Here is a 12,622-nt window from a genome sequence, read left to right on the forward strand (position 1 = left end):
GGGGTTTGAGGGATTGTGGTTTGTCAGATTTTGGGTGAAGCGAGCGGGGTTTTAAGCGGAGAGAAGCAAAAAGGTGAAAAAGGGCACAGAGAGGGTGACAGGGTGAGAGAAGGGGGGAAAAGGCATTGGATAAGGTGAGGATGTACTTTCTCACTCGTGGTAGGATGGATTTAGAATAAGTATGAACAGAAATAGGGAGCTGAGAGAGATTTCCATGGAGTCTGTCACCATCGGAATGACAGAAGCTGGGTTGGCAGCAGCAGCCAGAGCTGCCTTGAAGAAGAGCAGAAGATAGATTTTACTGAAACTTAGTGAAAGCAGAAGAGAAAGGAACAGTAATATTGGAAAATTAACATTTTACTTTCTTTGATCTTTGTGACTCTACCCACAGCAACACATTTTGTCATTGTATCCTTGTCTCCCCTGCAGATTTCACTGCCTTGACAAACACAATAGAAGATTTTTTTTTCCCTTGTTTATTTGTTTTAAAGAGTTTCAGCTGTGAGACCAAATACTACTTGGAGTTCAAACTTTAGTGACTGTTATTATTTTGGCTCTCATGGTGGGGAGCTGAAAGGAGCTGGGAGGACAAAGTGCTGCAGATTGAGATGGGAAGTGTCTCCCATGGCAGTTTTCCAGCCTCTCCAAATTGATTATGGGGGTTATGGTTATGTTGCTTGATTAAGCGTAGGAAAGAGATATTAACTTTGATTTTTCTTCTGTGATTCACTCAAATAGTACCAGGTGTTGTATTATGTAGGATACACTTGGGCACATATCCTGTAAATACATGGAACAGGCATTATTGAAGAGGGAAGCAATGGAAAAGGTCAAATGAAGAAATAGAAACAGAAAATGATGAATTTGAATCAGGTTTGGTTCCAGGAGGAGCTGAATGGCATAGCCATAAAGTACAAGGCCACTGAAGATCCAAACTAATATAAAAATTATTTTTTTTTTCTCTCCTTCTTTAAATGAAGAAACCAAAAGACCTAATTTTGCTAAAAAATACTTCATCTTGTGGTCTGAAATAATTTGCTCTGGTAGTCCTCAAGTTTGCTCACAATGCAAAATAATGTATTTGGGCTCAAGTTGGAATTTACTGGTGCACTTGTTCTGCCTGAGAATTTTGTGTTAGCTGAGATTTATGTGTTTTTGGATTTATCTTTGAGTTTGTTTTTAGCTTGTACCAGATATATCTAAAGTGCCCGGTCAGCAAACTTCTGATTACCTCACTAAACCAAAGAATTGGGTTATAAGAAGCATCATCCTTTGAATATCAATGAATAAATAGGGTAAAAAAAAAAAAGAAAAAAAGGACTTGAGAGGTTTGAACTGGTGTAAATGTGAAATAAAAACAAAATCAAGAAGTCCTAAACAATGTGAACTGTGCCCCTGGAAGCCAAAATACCATAACTCAGTCGTAGGTGACTTATGTTCACATGCTTAGCTCAGCATCTGGCTGATAACTTTTCTTATCAGGGAATACATAATTTTCTTGAAGTTAAGGGAGTTTTGCAAACATTTGTGAGGGATTGGTGTTCCATCTTTTCGTGCCAGGGATGTTCAGAGTTTGCATAATATCTGACAGCAACTTTCTTATCTTCAAGACGTGGAGAAATGAGGGTCGGTGATTATGGAAGATAAATATAGGCAGTAATGATCAGTGAAAGGGATTGATAAATGGGGTGGGGAATGGGAACAAATCTGAGACATGAAAATGCAGAAACAAATGCTTAAATTTAGAGTTCTGTCCTCGAAAAGTCCCTTCCTGTCAAATATTCCGTAATAAATGATGAAAACCTTGGCATTTGATATTTCCCAGCGACAGCCATGACATTCCTGAGATGTATGTTGGGAAGTCTTTGCCCACAGCAGGTTTGTGCAGCATGTGCAGCCTCTCCAGGAAACAGGCAGGGAACTTAAATGTGTTTTGGAGACCAGAACACACGGATAGTTTGGGCTGGTCTCTGGGACAGGGTGGAATCTTGGCTGGAGCACAGAGGCACCTGTTTTGTGGCAGAGGTGGTTTCAGTGCCAGTGGTGTCACTTGGGTACAGTCAGACAAAATAGTTTTAGGTGGCTGAACATTTATTTCGGGTCATTAACAGTTTAAAGTCAACAATTTACGTGGGGAACTCAAAAATTGGACCTGCCTCTCTTGACATCAGTGACAGAAATCCCATGGATTTCCAAGGAGCTGCATTTCATCCACGTGCTCCTGGTGCCTTTTCCTTCTGTGCTCGAGCTGAATTTTCAGAAAACGCACAAATATTTCATTTTTCTCCTCAGAGCTTTTCTTTTCATAATTATTATAAAACCAATAGGAAGATAAGTTGGCTCCTCATGGCCTCAGACCCCAACTCACCAGGCTACTCGTTTTCATTCCTTATTTCTTGCATTTATTAGTCTGTACCTGCCAGGCATTTGTGTGTGTGTAGACCAAGAACTTTGTTTATTTGAATTATAAAATCAATAAGGTTGGTGAAGATCTCTAAGATCAATAAGTCCAACCATAAACCCAGACCTTCCAGGTCCACCACTAAACCACTTCCCAAAGCACTACATCTGCAGGGTTTTTGAATGATTCCAGGGATGGTGATTCCAGCCCTGCATTGGAGAGGGATCATACATCACCCAGCACAAAAATAATAAAAGGTGGATTAATTTTTCATTAAGGCCTTTGAATTTGAAAATAACAATGAGCTAAACCAGAATAACCCATTATTATAGTTGTTCTTTTTCTCTCAATGTTTTATAGAAGAAAAATAACTATATTTTTCTCTCTCAATATTTGATAGAAGAAAAATAACTAAAAGGTCAGCGAAATTTCACATGTCCTAAGATGATATTGGATGGATCTTGTATTTATTTTTTTGAAGTACAATATTTAAATGTCAAGCGTCCCCAGGAGAAATAAATTATTCATTATAATTAGAAAATGTAATTTTATTTTTTTTTTAAAAATCATTTTTATGTGACTAAGCAGCATATTTAGTGAGAATGTTTCTTCTTTTGTACAATAGCTGTGTACTTTGAGATAATGTTCTAATTACCTAATTGCAGCTATTGTATCGAACTGGAGGTTGAGATCCAAAGTGTCATGGCAACTGGCAGAAAAGCTCTGCAGCCTCTGCTTTCTCAGTAGAGTCTCAAAAATAGCTCTTTATTGTAGGAAATAAGGAGGTAAATCTTCTTAACAAGATAAAGCTTGAACCAAGAAAGAATTTTCCCCTTTGCACTTGATGGTAAAGCATAAATTAAGCATTTCTGCTTCAATTTAATTAGCATAAGCCATCATAATAATGTACCCATAAGTGTTTGCTTTTCCAGTCTAGAGCAAACCTCTCGTGCTCAAGAGATTTACTGTAAATCATTGAATATTAATTTCTTGGATTTTATTGAAGAACATTTTACACAGTCAGCTTAGGAGAGAGAGAACAATCATTTTCTTTCCTTTGCAGGAAAGATCTTATTTAATACTGTGATATTAACTAAAAGGAACTCCATGAAATGCTGCTCCAGTTTTATGATCTTGTTAAACTCTGGAGACTTCTGGGAGTGGGAATTTCAGAAAAGAGGAAGAGTATATTTTAAATATGTCTGACTCTGAATGTCTGATAACATTATATCTTTCTGTTCACTGCAACTCATGTGATCTCTCATTAACAGTTGTAATGCTAATTAGGAAGCTGCCTCTCACTTTAATTCATAGAAATATATGATTCCATTCAGGCTGAGTAATGATTGTAGAACTGCCATAAATTCAGAAGAGAGCTTGGCATGAATAAAGATCCCAGTTCAAGTCTAATAAATTTTATAAGTTGAAAATGTAATGGATTAAAGTTTACTTGCACATTGGTGCTCTGGTGATATAACCAAAGCAAAGGTTGTTACTTTTGTGCCAATTCCCATAAATCAGCAACCTTGTCTAACATGTGCAGCTCATCCTGCACATCTGGGTTTTGTTGTTTGGTTGTGATTTTTTTTGTTTGTTTGTTTGGGGTTTTTTGGTTGGTTTGTTTTGTTTGTTTGTTGGAGGATATTGGTTGTTTGTTTTCCCCCTGAGAAGTAAAATTCATCTGTATTGGACATAATTTCAACTGACTACTTATGTCTGTGCTTTCTGGAGAGCCCATAATAATGTCCCATCAAATTAAAGTTTCACGAGCTTTTTTTTATACTCTGTCATTAACTGATTTGGGAAACAAATATTTACGAGGTCCATTTGGTTTCCATGGGTTTGCCTGGGAAATGGGGCAGCTGGGAGAAACCTCCTGCCAGGACCACTGGCTCTGTCCAGGACTGATTCCCTTCTGCTCCCAGCACAGCCCTGATGGCACATGGGGCTGGACCTTTAGTGGTTACTGGGAATTTTCTGCTTCCAAACATCCCTTTCCCATGTATTCCACTTCCCAATGTATCTAATATTCTTTCCACAGAGAAAAGCCTTCAGAAAAATACGTCCTTTACCTGTGGGTTTGCACTGAGCAGCTGGAAAACATGGACCTGGAAAAGAAATGTCAAAATCTAGAATCTGTTCTTCCCTCCCCTAAAATCCAGCCCAAATAGCAATTTATGGGAAAAGTTAGCACTGATATTGATTTCCTAGGAAACATAAGATGGTAAAACTAGAAGTGATCGTCCCTTAAATTCTGGAAAAATCATTAATTCCATAGGCAGGAGGAGGTAGTGCCTGCTATTGTGGTGGATGTTGGTAAAGTAAAGGCCAAATATCTCTCCTGGTGTTACAATAGTTCACAAAATGCACATTTGCAAGGCTTTTGGTAATGGCATTTCACATCCAAGTGTTTGCATAAAGGAGCTGGAGACTTGAATTTCCATCTCTGCCATCGGGACTCACAAACGTAACTCGTCCGAGGAACTTTGTAGCCATAAACTTTTATATCTGCGAAGGAAAAGCCGGTCAGGAGGTAAATCCAACTGCAATAGGAATGCAGAAGTGGTGACCAGTGCACCAGGCTGTCTGGTTGACTGCACTTAATTTCCTTTGTGAGACTTCAGGCAGTTAAAGCAAATCCCAGACCGAGAAGTCGCTGCTGCTCTCGCTGCTGGAATTCTGGAACGCCACTTCTGCCTTTTTTGAGCTCCCATATAAATCTCAACGAATCCACCATGAAGAAAATGAATTGCAGTCTCCAAAGTTCTCTCATTTTGCTTTCTGTTGAACCGCTACCTATTTCGAAACTTTTTTTTTCTCTCGTACCTAAGTGAAAATGTTTTCTCTAAACAGTTTTAAGTGCTTAAAAGAATATGTCATTTTGTACTTCCTAAACCACTTTTCTGTCAGGAAAAGAATAGAAGAGGTCCACAGAGATTAAGGATTCAATTTAAAAGTAATCAAATACTCATTTTTCTTATGAATATTTAGACCGGTGACTTACCAGAGCTCACACCTGAATCTGTCAAGTTCTGGGTTTATTTTCCTGGAGTCAAGGACCATCATTTTCTCCTGTTTCTGTTCCTACACAGGATTTTTTTTCATGCTCTGATTGCTCAGTATAATCCAGAAACATCTGTTCAGCTGCTTGGAGCGTGAGCTCTGATTCAGGAAAACTGATCAATCTCTCAAATCTCTCCATCACTTTGCAGCCCTCAAAAGCAAATGGAAATTCAGAGAGAGGGAGGCCCAGAAAGAGCATTTTCTCTCTAGAAAAGGCAGTAGAGATTCAAAACGAAGTGGTACTGCAAAGCTGCTGTTGCAGTTTGTCACATACGATGCCCTTGACCCACACCCAGCTCATCCCAGTTTACAACTGGAGCTTTCCCTTCTTTTTATCCCGAGACATATTTTTTGAGGAACAACAAACCCCACAATGCAACCGGGTGAAATCTGAAATTTATTCCTTTACCGCAATGGAAACTTTTTTTTTTTTTAAATCCCCACCTTCTTTGCCAGTGGGAGTTACTGGATCCTCAGTTCCTCTGCTGTTCCTACATGTGTTGAAGGATTGCTTTGTCTCCAGCTGCTGGGAGCTCTTTTCTTCCTAACAAATGTCAAGAGCTGTTTTGCTAATTCCTCTCCTGCGTGTCATCCCTCCTCATTAATTCTCCCAATGACAATGACATCTTTTCCAGAGACACTTCTCCTCCCCGAGCTGCCACCTTATTTATTTCTTCCTCTGCCTTGCCTTGAGGAACATGATAAACTTGAAGACAGTGCAGAAGGTTTCTCAATTTGTTTAGGTTTCCTGGTACAGTTGTGTAGGTCTGGCCAAAGCAGGTATAAATCTCTCTGTTATTATTTTTATTTTCTTTAAATAAAGCTATTTTTCTTAAACATACATATAATACTGTAATGATTGAATAAAATTAGTTTGGTAAAATAAAATTAATTTGTTTTATAGGGTCCTTTCAGACTCCCCAGTCTGACCTCTAAATAGCAGAGCCAACAGCTTTGGCTCAACACTGTAGAGCTACACCTGGTCTATCATGAAAATACCTGATGTTGACTTAGAGAATTCAAGAAATGAAAAGCCTTTAACACCCCTCAATTAACAACTAATAAATGATGCTGTTGAGACTGAACACCTTGAAATCCTCCTCACCCAAATTGTAGAGTTTTGTAGAAGTATTTTTATTAGGTTTTTCCACACAGTTTACATTAAACTGAACATTTCTTCTCTTTCTGGATCTCGCCCTGTAATAATTTCTCCTGTTATGAGAATTTCTGCTGTTGCTGGTTTTAATCTTTTCTATTGCTCTGTTCCCTCTCAGAGGAAACACAGTTTTTCTGTGGCCTGTTGCTCCCTTACTTACTCACCTTTCTTTAGATAAATATTTGCTTTTCACTTCTTCTTTCGTGAGGTGCTTCTTGTAAGAGGAATGCACACTGTAAAGCAAGAAAATAAAAATTAATGCATGCTCAATCTTCTTCAAAGGTCAGGAAGGATCCAATAAAAGCTGATGGGAGCCGGGTGTGTGATTTACCTGTCTGGAAAATCCTGGCCACAGGCAATATTATTATCTATTAGGAAGCAGTAACATGAGTCAGATCCTTTCCACCACACAGGAAAGATTTTTGCCAACTCAAACACTACAGGAAAAAAAGCATTTAGTAAAAGGAAATAAACCCCAGAAGTATCTCAAGTCTTATCTTAGAATCTGTGAGTCAGAGACAACAAAAGCTCTGAAGATAGAATGATTTGTACCAGATGGGAAATAATTCAGCTTAATGAAAATCAAAAAAAAAAAGGAAGTGATATGGACTGCAGAGTATTTGAATAGACACTTTTAAAAGAAATAAAATTTATGTACTAAAAGGAAAGGTTATGAATACAATAACCTTTAATAAGGAGGAGGCAGCAGTTGGAAGAAAAAAGAATGGTTAAAGGAAAATAAGAGAAAGCATGAAAATAAATATCTAGCAGGTGTGCAAAGGTTTATCATATGTTCTTGTCTTCCCCATTAGTACTCCAGAAATGTATTGAAATTATTATTTGCTCAAAATGTTAACTTCTAAAAAAGGTGTTGGTTTGCACGTCCATTTCAACCAGTTTGCAATATTGGTGAAAAGTGGTTTGCTGCCATAACTTTTTTTTTTAATATTTAATTGTTTCTTCAAGAGATGCTTGTTGCTGTATCACTCAATCAAAGATTCTACCAGGCAAGGAAATATTTTTTTAAATCCTTGGTGTTTGCTTTGCACGCTAAACAACGAGGAAGTGACCTCAGGGAAGGTTTAAGTTGGATATTAGGGAAAATTTCTTCATGGAAAGGGTTGTAAAGCCTTGGAACAGGCTGCCCAGGGAAGGTGTGGAGTCACCATTCCTAAAGTGTTTGAAAAATATGTGGATGTGGCACCTGAGGACGTGGTTAATCAGTGAACATGGTGGTGGTGGATGGTTGGACTTGAGGATCCTAAAGGTCTTTTCCAGCTTTAATGAAACTTCAGTTTGAGGGTGTTGGTGAGGATGAGATTCCAACAGTTCCATGGAATATCTCAGAGAGCCTCTGGGAAGCTTTTGTTTGGATCCCTCAGGTAAATGGGAGCTGATCTGTTTGGCATCAGCTTCACTGCACCTCTTGATTTACATCACAACTTCATGCCTGGAATTTGAACATTATCTAAACTTATCTAGAGCCTCCTCTGCAGCATTAATTCCTATTTCTCACAAAGGTGCTGAGCAGGTGTTTTTCTCTCCCATAAAATGAATAGTGTGCCATGAAAATGTATTTTCACACTGCATGGAAAAACAGCCCGATGCTGTAAAGTGCTGGGAAGGCACCACAAAGTCTCTCCTGCTCGTGAAAGTGGAAGGAAAATCAAACTGCTGAATATTAAAGATCAACTCTAAAAAGGGAATTCATGATGTTTCTGCTTATTGTCCTAAACAGAGATCCAAGATTCAAAACCTGTTCCCCAGTGAGGCCTCCTACCCACACATGCTGTTTTCAGTAATAAATTAAGTTCTGGCTTATGGAAAAAAAAAAAAAGAAAAAAAAAACCAACAAAAAAACCCCAAACAAACAAACAAACAAACAAACAAAAAAAACCCAAGCAACCAAACAAATAGAATTTTTCCATTTGCTTGAAAAACTTTTTCTGTGGTGGCTGTAAAAAAATGCACATTTATAATTATAAGGGTATTACATTACTTAGATCCAGCTAGTTTCAGTTCTTTTATTCAAGGAAGCACAACCTGTTTCAGTTCTTGTGTTCATCTTGTCAAAAAATTAAAAGAGAAGATCAGCAATTTTCATCTTTCTCCCCAAAACAGAACTTGAGTCCTGTGTGACCAGTCTAGAAGAAAAGTTTTAAAGCCAAAGAGCCTTCAAGGACATCCAGAAATTAACTTTATGTCATTAAAAACGTTTACCTCGTTTCACAGCTGATTCACAGCCACTGTAATTCAAAGTTAGTCATTCCATGAAGGTTCAGCAGTAAAAGATTTCCTTCTCTAGGACTCTGAAATGTTTTGTTCTGGTGCATTCCAAGAGACACCCTGTGGAAATCTAAGCTTGTTCTTAAAGAAATGAAGAAAAAAAGAATCCCAAATGCAAGGCCACAAATGAACATAAAAAAACCCAAACACACTTTTAGCAAAAAAAAATTTAAAAAAATTCCTTTGTATTTATTTTGTACAAGGTCAACTACCTCTGTTCAGCAAGATAATTCAGTCAGATTTGGGATTCTGAAATTTTTTTCACTTTTTTATTCATCTAACAATATTTAGAAATAGGTCTCTTTTTTGTGGGAAAAAGAAAACCAACCTTGAAATTGAGATGGTCTGTAAGTACTTCAGCAGAATGATCAAGGACTTCATCACAACACTGTTTGAAATGTGCCTTTATCCATAGAAATTTGCCGAAAATAGCATTTTGTGGGGAAATTTCCAGAAACTTCTGCAGTTTTCCAGCAGTAGGTGAATAACCCCATCCCTCAGATTCCTGAGGAACGTTTGCATCAACCTGCAGGGTTTTTGAATGCGATTCTAATGCCACACTTACAAAATAAATTCAACACAATCTTCACATTTGGAGGAAAGGAGAGAGATTTTCCTGCCTTTTAAGCAACTGGGGAAGGTGAGAAACAGCATATTCATAGGAATATGAAGTGCTGAGATATACAATTAGAAGAGGTGTCAAAAAACTTAATTGAACAATGACATGCTGTCAGCAGCAGCTTAAATGCAATCCCATGATGACACTTGCTATAAGCTATGTCAAAATGAAAAATAGGGGAGAACTGACGTGTGGAGGGGCTGAGATTCCTGATGGATATTCCTACAGAAGCAAAACAAGTGACAGGAACATAAACTGCAGCACTGATTACCCTGTAATTAAATGGAATTAATAAAGGATCAAGGTAACAAAACACAGAACAGGACCCATGAAAACAGGGGCAAATGTGGACTTGGAAATTCTGCTGTAGAGGTCCAAGATTTAGGAATAGCAACTGGTTGGTTGCCTCTGGTGTCAGATTTGTGAGCCTTCTGGGAGACAAAGCAGCCAATTCTTGTTTCCCCCACATTTTTCCACTCTCTCTGTCACATCCCCTGAGGTTTATTGCTCCTTGGGAATTGTGAAGGACTTTGGTGGTGATTTTCCCTACAGAGCATAAGGCACCTTTCCATCCCCACTGCATGGAGGGCTTTCATTGTCACTGGGAATAGATTCCTGCTTTTCCCCCTGGCTGTCACACTCCACCCTAATCTTTAGATTAATAGACCACACATTATTTTAGGAGAGCTCTCCCTGGTTTATTTTAGTGCCATCAACACAGTCAACCACGTGCTGACTTCTCAGCTCAGCATCCCGGGATAAAAAGTGTTTCTTCTCTCCCACACCCTTCATCTTGCATGAGTTTAATTTCAAACAAATCTGAACAGATGAAAAAAAAATAAAAATAATGATGAAACCCAAAATATCACCCATCTGCTTGAAATGCTTCAAGGTTTGAACACGGGATATTGAGTGTTTCCTACTGTTTATTAATAGATAATAGCAAATGGAATTTTTAAAATAACTTCAAATAGCATTCTTAGGAAAAAAATTAGCATTTCTTTCATCAAATGCATTTTCTATTATTTACCAGCTCATAGAGTTAGTTTTAATAAGTAACTTTAATAATTAACTTTAATAAGTTATGCCAACAGTAAATAGTTCACCCTAAATTCTATATTGAATGCAGCAGACCCTTACTAATTCACATTTTGCTAATCCTCACACTTTCTAACACACAAGAACCTCTCCCTTCACCTCCTGTCTCTTTGCAAAGATTTAATATCATAATGTTTCAGTGACTCCTCAGCCTGTTGGAATCTCATTATTTATACAGCATAAATAATTAAACTAGACCCTCTTTTTAAAATTAAATGAGCCATGGATTTCTGAACTAGTTACCTTAGTTATAAATTGTGCCAGGAGCTGATCTTCTCTCACATGCAATTAAAGTGCTCACTGACCTCTTGCACTGAGGCTCCAGAATTAGGGAAGTCACCCAAGCAAGGACAGACTGGATGGGATGCAATATGGACAGTATGGACAGGGGAGTGCTTAGGAGGTTTTTTCCCTACTCCATTTTTTTGGAAGCCAAAAATCACCCTTTTATGGTGAATATGTGTCCAGGTGGTTCTGCTGCTCACTCAATAAACTCACTGTGTCACCAACTGGGGCTGTGCTCACGTTCTGCACCCAGAGGTACTGGTGGAAACCTCAAATTTTTCAGTAAGAGAATACTTTTCCCCTTGCTCTTACTTCTCTGTTGTTAGTCCATCATTTAACAGAGAGGTTGTTTTGGAGAATAGTTCCAATAGGTGTCTGTAATTGCTATTTTTTAGGTAACTTGTTAAAAAAAAATTAATTTATCATTAATACCATTTCTGTGCATATTTTAAAATAATAAAAAAATAGGTACACACCATAAAAAAGCCCCCTGGCCAAAGGGCAGTGCCCTCCCACCCAGGGAGGGTGTTTAGTTGTGCAGGGCAAGTTTGAAAATTGAGATGCATGGCCTGTTTTAAACCTCATAGAGGAATTTTTTTCTGAGTTACCTGAATAAATCTCTGCTTAATCCCTGGGTGATGACAGAATTTCTCACCTCTAAGCTTTGTGTGCTAACAGCCCAGCATTTGGAAATCCTGATTAGCCACAGAGTCAGTCGGAGGGGCAGAACCAAACAACAGGCCAGGCTGGGGAGCTGTTTGTAGGGAACACAGCTAAATAAATAAAACACAGTGCAGCCACTTGGGCTGGTGCTGGGGACCAAAAAACATCTCTAAAATAAAAATATCGGTCCTAAAGCTGTTTAATGTCTCAGCAGGGCACAGGGCTGAGCGTTCCTGAATATTGACAGTATGAATATACTGCATTTGTGCAGACAAAGCTGCAAATGAATTCAGTTTGCATTACACACGTGTAATTACAATGCCTTGCCCTCTTTATGCATGTGTTAGCTGCAAATAAATGAGATTTGTTTGATGTTTTCCACTGCACCACAGATAAAAGATCCGGAGCAAACAGCAAACCCATCGCTTTGATCCTGTGTTGAAACACGGGGATGCAGATTAAGGTCTAAATGCAACTTTTCTGATCGTAGCACTGCTGAAGGAAAGGTGTGTATCTTGGGTTTTTTAATTAATAAATAAAAGGAGTGAGAAGAATCCATTTTTTTCTTGTCTGAAATAATTACTTTCTTGCCCCATGGTCAGCAGAGGACGTTTTGCTGACAAGGAACCAACAATAAAAACACACAAAACTCAGAGCAATGTGACACAGTGGCTGCTGCATTTTGAGGGTAGGGAAAAAACTCACCTTTTCCTGTTCTCTATTGCAGGTGGTTCATTGCATTCAATCAGACAAGCACTGATACATTTAAAATTCAAGGAACAAAAATACAGATGGAGATTTTGTTAACTGTTTGGAGGAAATTCTTGGTCCTCACAGCAATAGCTGCACACCTGAGAAAGGAGAGGGTGAGAAAAATCAGTTTATAAAAAGTGTAGGAACTGTAGCAAATTAAAAGAGCATAAGAAAAAAAAAAAAAGCAAAACAAAACAAATAAACCCCTAAATCCTAATATTTTTTTTTTCTTCAATGAGAATGGGATTAAGCTTGAGAGTGCATAAATTTACGCTTATTGAGAAGTGGGGAAACATAC

General features: G+C 38.2%; 1 long non-coding RNA gene across 1 annotated transcript in view; it reads right to left on the reverse strand.

The window, feature by feature from the left end:
- LOC108506509 overlaps nt 1-12,622 on the reverse strand; it is a 51,419-nt gene that overhangs the window by 11,288 nt on the left and 27,509 nt on the right. Inside the window, exons 2-4 of the long non-coding RNA XR_001877787.1 lie at nt 12,277-12,422; nt 6,785-6,853; nt 5,406-5,615 (exon numbers count right to left, since the gene is read on the reverse strand). This is a non-coding gene — a long non-coding RNA (uncharacterized LOC108506509). The remainder of the gene's footprint in view (nt 1-5,405; nt 5,616-6,784; nt 6,854-12,276; nt 12,423-12,622) is intronic.

This window comes from Lepidothrix coronata, unplaced genomic scaffold (assembly GCF_001604755.1).
Source record: "Lepidothrix coronata isolate B3197 unplaced genomic scaffold, Lepidothrix_coronata-1.0 Scaffold218, whole genome shotgun sequence".
Lineage (NCBI taxonomy): Eukaryota > Metazoa > Chordata > Aves > Passeriformes > Pipridae > Lepidothrix > Lepidothrix coronata.